Source organism: Bombina bombina, chromosome 7, assembly GCF_027579735.1.
Source record: "Bombina bombina isolate aBomBom1 chromosome 7, aBomBom1.pri, whole genome shotgun sequence".
In the NCBI taxonomy this organism is placed as follows: domain Eukaryota; kingdom Metazoa; phylum Chordata; class Amphibia; order Anura; family Bombinatoridae; genus Bombina; species Bombina bombina.
The window spans coordinates 641,566,532-641,585,230 of NC_069505.1; positions in this window are offsets into that span (position 1 = coordinate 641,566,532).

The following is an 18,699-nucleotide window of genomic DNA, read 5'->3' on the forward strand; positions in this document are numbered from 1 at the left end:
TGCTTTTTTGGGTCTCTGTGTTGCGTTACATAAGTATTCAAGGGTAGTTAATCTTGTATCAGATCTAAGCGCTCTAAACTTGGTAATAGCTGAAGCTACTTGTAAGTATAAAAACCACTGTAATTTTTCTGGTGCAATTTTATCCTGAATTTGTTGGTAGGTAGCTATTTTATTATTATGTAAGAAGTCTGCGACCCTGTATAGTCCTTTGTTTTCCCATTTTCCGATCTGTAAATGAAAATCTACACTCAGAAGGGTTCTTAGTGGTCTAATCACCGAATCTTTGGGAATGAGGTGTAGTGAACCGGTTAGCCAAGTCCAGGTCTGCATCATCTCTACTGTAGGCCTTGAGGCAGGTGTATCTTTAACGGGTTGTTTCCACTGTCCCCACAATAAGTCTTCTGGTCGTCTATATCCCGCCATCAAAGTCTCCACCCTTACCCACATTATGTCATCTGAGTTCTTATTCATCAGGGTAGTTTGCGCTAGTCTAGCTGCCTGGTAATAGTGAGTCAAGTTTGGAACCCCCACTCCCCCTAATTGTCTGTGTTGTTGTAGTACGTGTGAGGGGATTCTAGCCTTTTTACTTCCTCTCAAAAAGCCTATCAGATCCAATTGCAATTTTTTTAAGTCGGTTGAGGGAACCCTAATTGGGAGGGCTCTAAAGAGATACAATATTTTGGGGAGAATATTCATTTTTATTGCCGATAATCGGCCATACCAGGAGAATCCACCTTTTTTCCATTTGTTAATATCTTTTCTTATCGTTTTATATAAGGGGATATAGTTTAATTTATACAGATCTGCTATATTATTTGGTAATTTAATCCCTAGATATTTTATCGCTGCATTGGCCCATGAGAATTCAAAATTAGTTTCTATTAATTTTCGGGTGTGGTCAGGTAGAGCAATGGGAATCGCTTCACATTTCTCCAAGTTGACTTTGTACCCCGAGACATCAGAGTATTCCTGTAGAACCCGATATAAGTTGGGAAGTGACATAAGTGGCTTGGTTAATGTGAGAAGCACATCATCTGCAAATAATGACACCTTGAATTCTTGACCCCCGATTGAGACTCCATGGATATCTGGGGATAGGCGAATAGTCGCTGCTAATGGCTCTATACAAATTGCGAACAACAATGGTGAGAGTGGGCAGCCCTGTCGTGTTCCGTTTAGAACCTCTATAAGTTTTGATTGATACCCCGCTATTCTAACATTAGCTGTTGGATGTGAGTATATACTTCTAATAGCCTGTAAGAACTCTCCGTGGAAACCCAATCTATTTAATACCTCTAGCATAAAGTTCCAGTCTATCCTGTCAAACGCCTTCTCTGCGTCCAACGAGAGGACCAGAGAAGGCGTTTTTGTTTTGCAGAGGTAATCAACTAGGGAGATTGTGCGCCTTGTATTATCTGGGGCTTCCCTATCTTGAATGAAACCCACTTGGTCTGGGTGGATCAGGGATGGTAAGTGTATTTTTAGTCTGTTAGCTAAAATTTTGGTAAAAATCTTGATATCCTGATTAATTAAAGAAATGGGTCGGTAACTTTGGCATAGTTTTGGATTTCTTCCGGGTTTGGGTATAACTACTATTTTGGCTTGTAAAATCTCTAAGGGAATTTCTTTACCTTGCAGAATGTCATTACAAAATGAAACTACATGCGGGATTAAGATAGATCTAAATAGTTGATAATATTCCCCTGGGAATCCATCTGGGCCTGCCGCTTTCCCTGGTTTAAGATCTTTTATGGCATTAATGACCTCCATAGCAGTAACCTCAGCGTTTAGTTCATTACTAATCTCTTTATCTATAGGGGTAAGTTTGGCTTCATCTAAAAACCTCGTCAATAGTTGTGTGGTGTTGCTGTTTGGTTTTGTTTTTTTACCATCGTATAGACAAGCATAGTACTGTGCAAAAGTATCGGCAATCTCTTGGGGGTTTGAGGTGTATGCTCCATCACTTTTTTGGATGAGTGGGATTGTAAAGGATTTGGTCCTCTCCCTCAATTTGTAGGCTAGATATCTGTCTGGCTTGTTAGAATATAGAAAATAGTGTGATTTTAGTCTATGGGCCGACCTTATTGAGGTGTCATTCATACTTTTAGCCAATTCTTGCCTTTTAGTTTGTAATTGTTTAAGTGTTTCTGGTGCTAGAGTTTGCTGGTGAGACCTGGAGAGAATGTCTATCTGTTTTTGTAAGGTGTCTGTTTGGAGTCTATTGGCTCTGGTGAGAGCTGTTTTTTCCTTTATGAGTAAGCCTCTAAGATAGGGCTTATGTGCTGCCCAAATGGCAATTGGGTTGGAGGTCGTCCCTACATTAAAATCCCAGTATTCTGTTAATGCCTTGGATAAGGACTCCCGTGTTTTAGTGACTTTTAGTACATACGGATCATAGGTCCAAGAGCGAGTTGCACTAATTTGAAAAGTTTTTTTAAAATCTATTTGGACAATTGAGTGGTCTGACCACGCGCATGCATGTATCGTGGAGGAGATTAGGTCTGGTATTAGGGTTTGGCTCATATAAATGTAATCCAATTTGGAGTAGGATTTGTGGGCACTGGAGTAATATGTGGAGTCGTTGGTCCTACCATATAGCGTGTCCCAGGAATCTAAAACATTATGTTCTAGAAAGATTTCTTTTAGCTTTTTGACTGTGGAGTTATGCCGTAATTGCGTTTGAGATAGTGTGATTTTACTGCTACATTGGTGTGTATGCATAGAGACATTAAAGTCCCCCCCTAAGATAATTCTGGACTGTGACCACTGGGTTAACAATTGAGAGATACGAGTAAAAAAGGCTGCCTGCGATTCGTTCGGAGCATAAACATTACATAGGACTATCTGTTTATCGTGTATCCTCCCCTGTAGTATCAGAAATCTGCCTTCTGGGTCCCTAATTGTGTCTTCTATTACAAATCCTACCGATTGATGAATTAATATGGAAACCCCTCTCTTTTTTTTGTCAAATGTGGAATGGAAGTGTTGGGTATATCCCTTAGCCCAATATTTAGGAATTACCTCCCTAGTGAAGTGTGTCTCTTGAAGAAGTATAATGTTTGCTTTTAATCTGGTGTATTGGGTCAGTGCTGTCCTACGTTTAGTGTCTGTGTTGAGGTCCCTAACGTTGTGTGAAATTAGTCGTAGATTGTTAGTCATTACTCACTGTGTCTTTGGTGGGGAACCCCTCTCCCCGGTTCGTTGTTACAGTGTTCAGCAAGACAGTCTGCAGGCATTGGTGGAGCTGTCTTCCCATGGTAGATGGGATATGTCGGCGAAGGAGGTGGCACGGCAAATCAAAAACAAAAACATAAACATAGAGATTAGTAAACAATTTAGTTAATCTTCCAGCAAAGGTATATCTCATGAGGCTACTGAATCTATATGTCCTGCATGGAAAGAACAACATGAAAAAAAAGAAGAGAACATCACCCTTAACCCCACCCCCCCCCCCTGAAAGAAAAAGATTTTAATCAAAAAAACTTAGTTGCCTAGTGCAATAACTGTAAGTATTTATACTATATGAAATTTGGCATCTTACAAACCAGTAGTTATCAGGTACTGAACATGACATGCTCAATTGTCCTTCTGTGTAACTACAGTCCTGAGATGGATCATCTAATATAGATTGTTCATAGAAAGAGATTGTCAAGGTTTATTTTTCCTCTTGGGAACTCTGGTCCACCTTTGTCTCTGGCTGTGGGATGTGTCCTCTTGTGTATGGGATGGATCTTCTCTTCCCTTTAGCTGTGGTATTTCTGGTGGTTCTAATTGTAGACTTCGGCATATATCAGGAATTTCTGTAACTTCTTTGAGGTTCAAGGATCTTCCATTGTGTAGTATATAAAGGCAGAAAGGGAAACCCCACCGATATCTGATCTGATGTTTTCTTAGGAGTGCTGTTAATGGTCTTAATTGGCTTCTCCTTTGGAGAGTTCGTATGCAGAGGTCTTGATAGAATTGTATTACCATTCCTTGAAACTTAAAAGTAGGGTGTTTCCGTGCCGCTGCAATTATTTCCTCTTTTTCTGGGAATCTAAGAAGTTTGACGATAACATCTCTGGGAGGTGCATCGTCTTTGGGTTTAGGTCTTAAGGCTCTGTGTGCCCTTTCCATTAGAAATTTCTCTTCGCTCACTTCTCCAGTAATAGCTTGAAATAGTTGGTGAAGATATATAGATAGCTCTTCCGTCGAGACTGTTTCTGGAATCCCCTTCAGTCTCAAGTTGCACCTACGACTCCTGTTTTCTAGATCTTCTAGCTTGTCTTGCATCTCATTTACTTCTTGCTGTTGTGTGGAAACCTTTTGCGTGAGATTAGTTAACTCATCAGTTGTAGAAGCCTCATTTTCCTCCAGGCTAGCTACCCTGGAGCCTAACTCAGAAATTTCTTGCTTTATATCTGCTAAACTAGTTGTAACTGTGTTTTGAAAAGCATCTATTTTTTCCCAAAGCTTATCAAAGTTCTTATTGATATCCTGCTTAGATACCAAGGCCTTGAGGTCTGCTCTTGTAGCTGGAATAGTGTCTTCATCATTGATCTGTGAGTCTGTCTCAGAGTCATTATCTTCCTCTGCCGCTGCATTTACAGATTCCAGCATTTTCTCACTTCTAGACGGCTTAAAGAAAAGAGAAGCAGTTGCTGGTTTAGATCCCTGGGTGGGTTTATTCTGCTTTCTGACTGACATGGTGTATGGAGGCAGCTAACGTGTATTCAGAATACAAGAGACAAATCAAGAGGTTATAACTGAGGTCTTGGTATTAAGGATAGATGTAGTTTAGAGTACAGAGATCTTGCAAATGGATGAGTACTAGAGTAGAGGTTTATTGCAAATAAGCCGTTAACAGTTCATTTCCCTTCTTGGGCAGATATGCTCTGCTGTTGCAACCTGCTATTGCAGGGCCTGGATAGTTGATCACTTTTAGGGAATTTCATGCAAAACCTTTCAATTCTCTACTGTAGATCATCAATCATTTAAAGTAAGAGTCGCTTCATAGCCCATAATAATGTATATAAAATGCTTCCCTCTGATAATATGATGCTGATGGGTAGTCAGAGTTATAGCAAAAACACAGTCAGCCACATAGCAATTATGGTAGATAATAAACAATGGGAGTGTGTGTGAGCTGTGTCTTAGTTTCTGTAGATTTTGGCTTAATTCATTTCTTTGGGAAGCATAATGTAGTTTCCTGCTTTAAAACTTTGAGTCATCTTGTTAACGTTATGCTGACATTTTACCTTTTGGGCCTTTGTATGTGAGCAGGGATTCCCAGATGATTGTGTTCATTTGTAATGAAGCCTGGCTTAGTCCTTTTGTGCTCTCATTAAATATTGGTAGTGTCTCTATTATAGTCTTGAATGAGTGCCATGACTGGTAATATTTATTGACCCACACTGATAAGTTATACAGCTCCCAGACCCTCTTACCGCGTTTTCAATTGTGGTCTATTAGCCCTCCTCCGTTTCCGTTACCGGAGCGTCTTCACAGCTTTACAGATGGTATATAGGGTCAGACCGTTGTGTCCTATTGCTTAGGAGCCCTCTTCTGTGTCTTAGGGCATAAGGGACTGTTTGAGCGCTCAAGTTGGTTGAATTAAGTGGCGCGCTGTCTCCCGATAACAGCTACGCCACGTGGGTAAGATGGCGATCGGCATCAGTCTGCTCCATAAAGCTCCGTGGTAAAATATTACCGATAGCGCCGATATTTGCTTTTTAAATGTATGTTTCATAGTCTTGCATGATCTAGAAATAAATATACTAGATCTAAGTAATTTGTTATTGAGAAGAGGGTCAGGCATTAATATTTATTACGTTTTTTTGTAGCTATTGTGATATATTTTAGAATTTGTTTTATTGTGGCTAAATAAGAGGTTATTTCAAGTCAGATTAATTGGCATATAAAGGTTGTTGTATTACATGTCTCTAAATCAGGCTTATTATTGTGGAATCTCTTACAAATTATATATAAACTTCTCTAGTTGTTGTAAATTAAGCAGAGTAAGTTTGTAACCAATATTGTGGTATTAAGCCAAGGTTGCTGGCTATTTACAAATTGGCCTGGTATAATTCAGGTGTGACTTTAATAAGCAATTCATTTGGAATCAAGTTTAACTTATATAAATATTTTGTGGTTTGCTGTGTATGGAAAGTTGTAACAACTAGACAGATAAATTTGGTTTTAATTCATTTCTATTTTTACATACATATGATTCAAGGTGTCTATAAAATAACTAATCAAGAACTAAGGAATAAATATTGATTTTAATAAATATATTGTTATGTAAATATATAACACATTGGAGGCACTGCTGAGATTATTATCTTTATCACATTGATATAACATATTTTGTAGTAAATTAAAAAATTATTACTAAAAAAAAAAAAATCGTAATATTTAAAAAAAAAAAAAAATTCTATTGGTCAAAACTGTATTAGCATTTTAAGTTAACCAAATACTGAGCCAAAATAATCATGTCTGTTACTAGAAGTGAATCAATTTAATCTATACATAGGGCCCTATCTATCAAGCTCCGTATGGAACTTGACGCCCCGTGTTTATGGCGAGTCTTCAGACTTGCCAGAAAGATAAGTTATGGAGCAGCGGTCACAAAGACCGCTGCTCCATAACCCTGTCCACCTGCTCTGAGCAGGCGGACAGGAATCGCCATAAATCAACCCGATCGAGTACGATCGGGTTGATTGACACCTCCCTGCTGCGGCCCATTGGCCGTGAGTCTGCAGGGGGCGGCGTTGCACCAGCAGCTCTTGTGAGCTGCTGGTGCAATGCTGAATACAGAGAGCGTATTGCTCTCCGCATTCAGCGATGTCTTGCGGACCTGATCCGCACTGTCAGATCAGGTCAGCAAGACATTTGTTAAACAAGCCCCATTGTATTGAAATATGTTTCCAAAAATCACCCATTTGTCAGGCAGAAACACTTAAATCAGAAGCCATTATTCACCTTAAAAATAAATGAAGTATTAACAGAGAATTAGACGCTTATATTAAGATGCTTAAGACTAAGGCCTAAAATTGCAAATAATATATGGTGTAGCGAAAGTGAAATATTTCAAGGGCAGCTAAAATTTAGCCAACCTCAGAAACCAAAAAAAACGTGATGAAATAATTTTCAAAACTTGGGGTCTACTCCTCTATGTAAACAATGAAATGTCCAAAAAGATTGAAGTACAGAACTCAAAATTGGAGCAACTGAGGGGTGAAAATTATTACTTAAGACTAGGTGAAGAGGAGGTGGAGCAAGTCCAGGATAAAATGAATGCGCTTGCCCAGAACATGGCCACCTTACAAAAGTATAACCAAAATTTAGTAGCCCAGATAGAACATTTGAATAAACAACTTGCAGAGAGCCAAAAAGAGTTAAGTGAATTAAAAAGTCAGTATCGCCATAATGAAACCCCCTTCATTAGTAGTGAAAATAATGAAAATAATAATGCAGGTATTTTAAAAACCCTAAAAGCATTTATGAGTAATGAACTGCAGAGTATCAGGGAAGAATTTAAACAAAGCACCCCTATTGGATCAGAGCTAAACTTCCCACATAGACAGTCACCTCATGTTTTAAATTCAGGGAACTGCTATACTTCAGATGAGGAGGGCAGCTCTAATAGTGAGTCAGAGGGCGGAGCCAGCTACCTAGATAGCCCATATAATACTAATGTACGTAAGGGGTCCCCCCATAGTAAAAGTAGGGCAGATAGGGGGCCTAGGAAGGCCCAAGATACATCTAATAAGGTATATGACACCCCTAAAATAATTACTTTCTTAAGTGGTGCAGTACCTAAATATTACAAAAAGGAGACCACTTCTATAATTGACCACTTAGAGGCCTATGAAAATGCTTTATCCATAATGAATACTAATAGTGAGCAGTCAAAAAACAGAATTTATACTTACCTGATAAATTACTTTCTCTTGCGGTGTATCCAGTCCACGGATTCATCCTTACTTGTGGGATATTCTCCTTCCCTACAGGAAGTGGCAAAGAGAGCACACAGCAGAGCTGTCCATATAGCTCCCCCCCTAGCTCCACCCCCCAGTCATTCGACCAAAGGTTAAGAAGCCAAAGGAGAAACCATAGGGTGCAGTGGTGACTGTAGTTTAAACAAAAATTCTTTCTTTTTTTTTTTTTTAATACCTGACTTAATTGCCAGGGCGGGCCGTGGACTGGATACACCGCAAGAGAAAGTAATTTATCAGGAAAGTATAAATTCTGTTTTCTCTTGCAAGGTGTATCCAGTCCACGGATTCATCCTTACTTGTGGGATACCAATACCAAAGCTTTAGGACACGGATAAAGGGAGGGAACAAGACAGGTACCTTAAACGAAAGGCACCACTGCTTGCAAAACCTTTCTCCCAAAAATAGCCTCCGAAGAAGCAAAAGTATCGAATTTATAAAATTTGGCAAAAGTATGCAGTGAAGACCAAGTCGCTGCCTTACAAATCTGTTCCACAGAAGCCTCATTTTTGAAAACCCATGTGGAAGCCACTACTCTGGTAGAATGAGCAGTTATTCTTTCAGGAAGCTGCTGGCCAGCAGTCTCATAGGCCAAACGGATGATGCTTTTCAGCCAAAAGGAAAGAGAGGTAGCAGTCGCTTTCTGACCTCTCCTCTTACCAGAATAGATAACAAACAAAGAAGATGTTTGTCTGAAATCCTTAGTTGCTTGTAAATAGAACTTTAAAGCACGAACTACATCAAGATTATGCAAAAGACGGTCCTTCTTCGAAGATGGGTTAGGACACAGAGAAGGAACAACTATTTCCTGGTTAATATTCTTGTTAGAAACAACTTTAGGAAGAAAACCAGGTTTGGTACGCAAAACTACCTTATCTGTGAGGAACACCAGATAAGGTGAATCACACTGTAAGGCAGATAATTCTGAGACTCTTCGAGCAGAAGAGATAGCTACCAAAAACAAAACTTTCCAAGATAACAACTTAATATCTATGGAATGGAAAGGTTCAAACGGAACCCCTTGAAGAACTGAAAGAACTAGATTTAGACTCCATGGCAGAGCCACAGGTTTATAGACAGGCTTGATTCTGACTAAAGCCTGTGCAAACGCTTGAACGTCCGGTACCTCTGCCAGACGCTTGTGCAAAAGGATAGACAGAGCAGATATCTGTCCCTTTAAAGAACTAGCTGACAATCCTTTCTCCAAACCGTCTTGGAGAAAAGACAATATCCTGGGAATCCTAATCTTACTCCATGAGTGACCCTTGGATTCACACCAACAAAGATATTTCCACCATATCTTATGGTAGACTTTCCTGGTGACAGGCTTTCTAGCCTGGATCAGAGTATTTAAAACTGAAAAAAACACGCTTTGAAAGAATTAAGCGTTCAATCTCCAAGCAGTCAGTAGTGAAACTAGATTTGGATGCTTGAACGGACCCTGTATTAGAAGGTCCTGCCTCATTAGCAGTGTCCATAGTGGGACAGATGACATGTCCACTAGGTCTGCATACCAAGTCCTGCATGGCCACGCAGGCGCTATCAAAATCACAGACGCCTTCTCCTGCTTGATTCTGGCGATCAGACGAGGGAGAAGAGGAAACGGTGGGAAAACATAAGCCACATTGAATGACCAAGGCGCTACTAGAGCATCTATCAATGCCGCCTTGGGGTCCCGGGACCTGGATCCGTAGAGAGAAAGCTTGGTGTTCTGACGGGACGCCATCAAGTCCAACTCTGGAATGCCCCATAGCTGAGTCAGCTGGGCAAATACCTCCGGGTGGAGTTCCCACTCCCCCGGGTGAAAAGTCTGACGACTTAGAAAATCCGCCTCCCAGTTGTCTACACCTGGGATGTGAATTGCTGAGAGATGGCAGGAGTGGGCCTCCGCCCACCTGATTATTTTGGTTACTTCCCTCATCGCTAGAGAACTTTGTTCCCCCCTGATGATTGATGTAAGCTACAGTAGTAATGTTGTCCGACTGAAAACTTATGAATTTGTCCGCAGCTAGGTGAGGCCATGCCTGAAGCGCGTAGAATATCGCCCTCAGTTTGAGTTACAGATGGCCGAGGAATGGAATGAAGAACTCGGCAAGTAGTTAAAAGTTTCAACTTTCTGACCTCCGTCAGAAATATTTTAATTTCTACCGAATCTATTGGTGTTCCTAGGAAGGGAACCCTTGTGAGTGGGGACAGGGAACTCTTTTTGATGTTCACCTTCCACCCGTGAGACCTTAGAAAGGCCAATACAATGTCCGTGTGAGCCTTGACTCTGTGAAAAGACAGCGACTGAATTAAGATGTCGTCCAAATAAAGCGCCACTGCTATGCCCCGCGGTCTTAGAACCGCCAGAAGGGACCCTAGCACCTTTGTGAAAATTCCGGGAGCAGTGGATAAACCGAATGGAAGAGCCACGAACTGATAATGCTTGTCTAGAAAAGCGAACCGGAGGAACAGATGATGATCTTTGTGGATTGGGATATGCAGGTACGCATCCTTTAGATCCATGGTAGTCATATATTGACCTTCCTGGATCATAGGTAAGATTGTCCGAATGGTCTCCATCTTAAATGATGAGACTCTGAGGAATTTGTTTAGAAATTTGAGATCCAGGATTGGTCTGAAAGTTCCTTCTTTTTTGGGAACCACAAACAGGTTTGAGTAAAACCCCAGCCCTTGTTCCGCAATTGGAACTGGGTGGAACACTCCCATTGTATGTAGGTCATCTACACAGCGTAAGAACGCCTCTTTCTTTGTCGTGTCTGTAGACAGACGAGAATAATGGAACCTTCCCCTTGAAGGGGAGTCCTTGAATTCTAGAAGATATCCCTGGGTAACAATCACTAAAGCCCAGAGATCGAGAACATCTCTTGCCCAGGCCTGAGCGAAGAGAGAAAGTCTGCCCCCTACTAGATCCGGTTCCGGATCGGGGGCTACCCCGTCATGCTGTCTTGGTAGCAGCTGCAGGCTTTTTGGCCTGTTTACCCTTGTTCCAGCCCTGATAAGGCTTCCAGGTTGCCTAGGGCTGTGGAGCGTTACCCTCTTGCTTTGCAGCTGTAGGGCCTTAATTCTATCCATAATTTCGTCATATGAGGACTCCGTCTGGAGCGACTCCTCCAGCGCCTCAAACCAGAAAGCCGCTGCAGTAGTTACAGGAACAATGCAGGCAATAGGTTGGAGAAGAAAGCCTTGTTGAACAAAAATTTTCTTAAGTAAACCTTCTAACTTTTTATCCATAGGATCTTTAAAAACATAACTGTCTTCAATTGTATGGTTGTGCGCTTAGCAAGTGTCGAAACAGCCCCCTCTACCTTAGGGACCGTCTGTCACGAGTCCCGCCTAGGGTCAGTTATGGGGAACATTTAGTAAAAATAGGTGGGGGGACAAAAAGGACACCTGGTCTATCCCACTCCCTAGTAACAATATCTGCAACCCTCTCAGGGATCGGAAATGCATCAGTGTATACAGGAACCTCTAGGTACTTGTCCATTTTACACAACTTCTCTGGGACCACCATAGGGTCACAATCCTCCAAAGTAGCTAATACCTCCCTGAGCAAAACGCGGAGGTGTTCCAATTTAAATTTAAATGCTAATGAATCTGACTCTGCCCGATGAGAAACCTTTCCTGAATCGGAAATTTCTCCCTCAGACATCAAATCCCTCACCTCCATTTCAGAGCGTTGTGAGGGTACATCAGATAAGGCTACCAAAGCTTCAGACTGCTCATAATCTGTTCTTAAAAAAGAGCTATCACGCTTTGTAGGAAAAACTGGCAGTTTGGATAGAAAGGCCGCAAGGGAATTATCCATAACTGTCGCTAGTAGTTGTAATGTAATAGGGGCAGACGCACTAGAGGCACTAAGCGTCGCTTGTGCGGGCGTAACTGGTTGTGACACATGGGGAGAGGTAGACGGACTATCCTCATTACCTTCAGTCTGAGAATCTTGGGCCACATTTTGAAGTGCAACAATATGATCTTTAAAGTGTATAGACACATTAGTGCAATTGGGACACATTCTGAGAGGGGGTTCCACCATGGCTTCTAAACACATTGAACAAGGATTTTCCTTAGTGTCAGACATGTTTAACAGACTAGTAGCATACCCAAGCAAGCTTGGAAAACACTTTAATCAAATAAAAAACACAATTTAAATAAAAAAGTTACTGTAACTTTAAGAAATAAAAAGGGCACACAATTTTACAAAACAGTGAAAAATGCACCAATCCTTTTGAAATTTTCACAGTATGTACCTAAGGCTTGAATAAGATTGCACAGCAAGTTTCAGAACGATTAACCCCTTAATGCCCAAACCGGAGCAGCCTAAAGCCAACAAGAGCACACAAGTTTACAAAACAGTGAAAAATGCACCAATCCTTTTGAAATTTTCACAGTATGTACCTAAGGATTTAATATGATTGCACAGCAAGTTTCAGAACGATTAACCCCTTAATGCCCAAACCGGAGCAGCCTAAAGCCAACAACCGGTTAACAAACTACAGCACCTTGCCACAGCTTACTACTGTGGCCCTACCTGCCCTTAGGGATCAGTTTTAGGGAAATAAAGCTTCTTCTAGGCCCTCAATCAGCAGCTGGACCCTCCATGTGAAGCAGCATGAAACAGTCTCTCAATTCTAAGTGCGCATCTGAGGCGCAAAATTAGGCCTCTCCCACTCTACTCCGGAGTTGTGAGGCCTACAAAAATCACTTCCAAGTGCGTTAACGCGGCAAAGAGAATGACTGGGGGGTGGAGCTAGGGGGGGAGCTATATGGACAGCTCTGCTGTGTGCTCTCTTTGCCACTTCCTGTAGGGAAGGAGACTATCCCACAAGTAAGGATGAATCCGTGGACTGGATACACCTTGCAAGAGAAATGTAATTTCTACCCTGGGTATTTGAAGGTAAACACCACAAATTCTTTGCTTCACTAAAGGATATGAATATTCAATCCTGGAGTGAAACAAAGCAACAGTGCAAAAAGAAGTTCGGGCAATATCCCACCAAAACAGCTTCGAAAATAGCTGTATATGGTTTAAAATGTGGTGCCAATCAAAGCCCTATAGAATTCCTTTCTGCACTAAAAATTGCATAAAGTATGGCCGAAGACTACCCCATATTTGAAAGCTCAGAATTTGTGAATCTGTTTTATGAAGCATTGCCCACGCACATCAAAATTAATTTGGCTAGAGATTTTGATGAGAACTGCTCATTGGACTGGATGATCAAAGAGAGTACAAAGTTATACTCTATTCAGCAGTCCGGTGAACAGGGGGTTAAAAGGGAACCAAGGCCCAGCCCCAAAATTGTGGCAGAAACTAGGGTGTCACCTAGCCCCCTCAATTTAGAGTCTAAAAAGAAAACTTATGCGGAAGTGGCCCAAGAAAACAAGCCTTCCCCACAAAATTTTGACTCTGCTCCTCCCCCAGCAAGGGCTGAGGTGCAGAGAGAATATACTCAAAATGGGGGGCATTCCCAGACAAATAGCTATCCCCAAAGAGATGAACACCCACAAGGTAATCGGTTTCCCCGTAAAAATAAATACCAAAAGTGGCTAAAATACTCTCAGGGTAACCAGACACCCCAAATAAATGGTTGTTACAAACTGCTGTTTGTAACTGGCCCTTTAAATGGAAAATTGCCCTGTTTCCCTGGATTTTGGAGAAGCCTATTTGCCAGCCTCCTTCCACATGACTATGGCCCCTGGAAGATTGTTCCCCTGAAAACTTATTAACTTTTATTGGGTGTGTATGGCCCTTTAAGAACCGTCTGGGGACATATTGTGAATTTGGTGAACAATGCCCCTTTAAGACTATGTCCCCAGACCTGTGAAATGACTTGTCCCTGGCTTTCTCCCACTTGGTTCAGTTTCATTGTGTGCCATTAAGTGCTATGTGACAGACCCTTCGGTCAGAACTACAGAGATAACTTTGTTCAGCTTCAAGAAGCATTCTAAATACAAGTTTGCTGGGATCAGCTCTAATTAAGTTTAGTGATAAACTTTCCCATTGTCTAATCAGACTTCTAGTAGTGATAAGGTGGACTGCATTGTTTTATTGTGTGTAAAATGTTATCTGCTGAAGTAATGTTGTGGCCTGTCAAAGGGAGTGTCTCTCTATCTAATATCAAATGTGTGATGGGGGATTTTATGCCTCCCCCTGAGAGTGTCCTGTTTGCATGTAACCTGAATAAAAGCAGGCTGTGTGCTCCAGCACATGAGACCTATTTCTGACCCTCTAACTTACAGCTTTGACTCATGTTTGTAGGGGACAGCTTCAGCTATAATCACTACAGGGATTGCTATGCTTTTCATACTCCCTTAGCTACGGGGATTGCTACAGAAGGAAGAGGTTCACCTACTGGAGCCTGGTCGTAGGTCCAGGGCGCAGAGCAGACGGCGAGATACCAGCCCAGCAGCGGTGGTTCGTGGAGTCTGCGTTACTTATGGTGGCTACGCAGCAGTTAGAGTGTCCACGGTGCTGTTGCTCCTTTGGTGAGCGCTAGGAGCATCCTTTTCTACGGTCCAACTTCCAGCCAGCCTGGAGGCAACCGTAACATTTGGCGGCAGCGGTGGGATCGCGTCCTAGTGCAAGGAGCAGCACCACAACAGCACTGGTATCGTAGGAGAGTAATTGAGGGCAACGCTAGCCACTGCGCAGCGTCCCTACCTACAGCAGCATGGAGCTGACAAGACACTGGTCAGAACCCTGTGAAGAGCACCTCAACCTGATCCGTCGCTATGAGGGCGCTGATTTCGTTCCAGAGGTAAAGAGGCGGCTAGTCCGATATGGTCCAGACCCTGCACAGGAGGTAGTCAGTCGCCTCATCCGGGAATTGGCTACTGAGAACGAAGCGGCACGAGCCTTTGAGCGCCAACTGTGGAGTTTGAGGGTATGGACACCTGGTCTCTCTCCCCAGCCGCAGCATGTTCCACAGGGAGAGGAGAGCAGCGACCTCCCTCCCCAGCGGCAGTATACTGTGCAGAGGGAAGAGACAACCGGTCTCCTTCCCCAACCCCAACCAGAGATACCAGAGGCAGCAGGCCTCATAGACTGGTCCTGGGAGGATCCCCAGCAGGCAGGTGGAGATGGGACCGCAGTCTCTCTACCGGCCCTACAGGGATGCTGGGCAGGCGGCCCAGATCCCCAGCGACAGACCCAGCTACAGGGAGGGGAGAGCATCGACCTCCCTCCCCAGCCGGAGTGTGCCTTCCAGGGAGAGGAGACAACCGGTCTCTCTCCCCAGCCGCAGCATGTTCCACAGGAAGCAGAGAGCATCGACCTCCCTTCCCAACGGCCGCCGGAGTATCAGGAGGAGGAGGTAAGCCAATCTCCCCCTCCCCAGCTAACTCCTAACTTGGGCCCAGGGTTAACAGTGGAGATGTTGGCCCCCACTGACCCCCACGTTCCCTTTGCCACCGGGCAGGACTATGCCCCAATTCCCCCAGCAGAAGAGCTGGCATCAGGACAGAGCGCTGCTGGCCTCTGCCCTACAGACCTTGTCCTTGTTAAAGAACTGGCCTGCAAACCCCTCACCCCAGCAGAAGCGCTGGCACCAGGGCAGAGTGCCGCTGGCCTCTGCCCCCCAAGTACCATCAGCTATTTGCCCAGCTGCGCCAGGAAGGCCGAGGATGCTGCACTTTCATCCTGCAACCTGGAACTTACAGGCCAGTACTACGTATTGTGGGGGGGCTACTTTGCTGCTAGCGATTATTTGTGGGTGGGTTGCGAGACTAACTTGGGCACTGACCGGCAGAAGGTCAGGTGCCTGGTTAGTCTCCCTCCAAAAGGGGAGATATGTTACAAACTGCTGTTTGTAACTGGCCCTTTAAATGGAAAATTGCCCTGCTTCCCTGGATTTTGGAGAAGCCTATTTGCCAGCCTCCTTCCACATGACTATGGCCCCTGGAAGATTGTTCCCCTGAAAACTTATTAACTTTTATTGGGTGTGTATGGCCCTTTAAGAACCGTCTGGGGACATATTGTGACTTTGGTGAACAATGCCCCTTTAAGACTATGTCCCCAGACCTGTGAAATGACTTGTCCCTGGCTTTCTCCCACTTGGTTCAGTTTCATTGTGTGCCATTAAGTGCTATGTGACAGACCCTTCGGTCAGAACTACAGAGATAACTTTGTTCAGCTTCAAGAAGCATTCTAAATACAAGTTTGCTGGGATCAGCTCTAATTAAGTTTAGTGATAAACTTTCCCATTGTCTAATCAGACTTCTAGTAGTGATAAGGTGGACTGCATTGTTTTATTGTGTGTAAAATGTTATCTGCTGAAGTAATGTTGTGGCCTGTCAAAGGGAGTGTCTCTCTATCTAATATCAAATGTGTGATGGGGGATTTTATGCCTCCCCCTGAGAGTGTCCTGTTTGCATGTAACCTGAATAAAAGCAGGCTGTGTGCTCCAGCACATGAGACCTATTTCTGACCCTCTAACTTGCAGCTTTGACTCATGTTTGTAGGGGACAGCTTCAGCTATAATCACTACAGGGATTGCTATGCTTTTCATACTCCCTTAGCTACGGGGATTGCTACAGAAGGAAGAGGTTCACCTACTGGAGCCTGGTCGTAGGTCCAGGGCGCAGAGCAGATGGCGAGATACCAGCCCAGCAGCGGTGGTTCGTGGAGTCTGCGTTACTTATGGTGGCTACGCAGCAGTTAGAGTGTCCACGGTGCTGCTGCTCCTTTGGTGAGCGCTAGGAGCATCCTTTTCTACGGTCCAACTTCCAGCCAGCCTGGAGGCAACCGTAACAATGGTGCTCCCCAAGATATTAATGCTGAACAAGTTGAACCCCAAAGACCACCACGTCAAAATAGAAATGATGGCTATGATTCTGAGGGTTCCCGACATTGCAGGAATCATTATTCTGAGGCCTCAAAAGGTAAGCCCAGGGGTAGGAATAGCTTGTATAATCAAGTGGGCCAACTCAGTACGCAGTTAAATCAATTATGTACACTATTTACTCATATTAATCAAGATTTGATGGCTCAGCACCCTAATAATCCTTTTTTAGGGGTACAGATAGTGGCTAAGCAGTGGGCCACAGGTGCAGTCATAAATACTCTGGTATTACCTGAGGGAGAGGGGAGAGAGATACTAAATGAAATGATCAATGTCAATAATGGTACTAATCATGTTCTCTCCCTACAGCCCAAAAACGTACGGTTTAGCTGTGATGACGGGCAGCCTCAGTCTGGAAGCTCTAACAAATCTCTTCTTTTGCATTGTCCCCTAACCTTATTCCCACAGATGCAGAACCCTGTCAGCCCTATTATAGAGGAAGTGACTGGTAAGAATGAAAATTCTTCTGCATCAGGTAATGTTGCGGATTCAGGTAACTTGTGGCATAGCCCACAGATGTGTAATCATGCTAATTTTATGTGTGAAATGGTAGAAACTGCAGGAAGATATTATGTATGTGCTTAGCTCCAGGATTCAGTTACTAACCCTATAATGAGATTAATTGATACTGGATCTCAAGCAACTATTTTATCCCACAGGTACTACACACAGCTAAAGGAGCTAACACCCCAAAAACCTAAACTAAAGGAATTTGATGGTTCACTAATAGGTGTTGGGGGTGACTCTCTCAAAGTTTGGGGTAAGGCATGGTTAAAGCTAAAGCTGGGGAACAGGGTAATAAGACACGCTGGCATTATAGTGGATCTGCAAACTGATCGTTTAATCATTGGTAATGATCTCCTTAGGCGACTAAGAACCATAATTGTTTGCATAAATAATGTAATTTGGTCGCAAGTCAAAAGACCTATTAATTATGAGCGGTCTAGCATAACCCACACCAGACATAACTGTCATGTGGTGGAAGAGAAGCCAGATGCGGTGGAGATTCATTTCAGGAAATGCTAAAAGTTTATTATCTATCTCCATAGGTAATAAATCAGCAAAGCAACCGTTTTTAGTTTTAAATACTCCCCATAATCAAATATATATTGGCAATGATCTCTTACATAGATATGCCATACAAATAGATTTGATTAACCTTTGCCTCTGGAGCAGGTTAAAGGGGGACCCTGAAATATTTCAGGATGAAAACGCAGCCCTGAAATCAAACCAGCAAATGCCATATGCTGTGAATATGCAGGTGTCTAAAGATGTTGTAATCCCTGCTGGAGCTGATAAATTCCTCTTATCCTTACAGGTAAAGAGGGGTCAGAAAAACTTCTGAAACACTAATATTAGTGATGTTGCGAACCTAAAATTTTGCGTTCGCGAACGGCGATCGCAAACTTCCACAAATGTTTGAGAATGGGCGAACCGCCATAGACTTCAATAGGCAGGCGAATTTTAAAACCCACAGGGACTCTTTCTGACCACAATAGTGATGGAAAAGTTGTTTCAAGGGGACTAACACCTGGACTGTGGCATGCCGGAGGGGGATCCATGGCAAAACTCCCATGGAAAATTACATAGTTGATGCAGAGTCTGGTTTTAATCCATAAAGGGCATAAATCACCTAACATTCCTAAATTGTTTGGAATAACGTGCTTTAAAACATCAGGTATGATGTTGTATCGATCAGGTAGTGTAACGGTTATGCCTGCTTCACAGTGACAGACCAAACTCCCCGTTTAACGCACCACAAACAACCGCAAACAGTCCATTTGCACAACCGCAAACTCCCCATTTGCACAAGGTTGGATACCAAGCTAGCCATGTCCCGTTCCTTGTCCTCACTGATGTCACTGAAGGTCTCTTCCTCC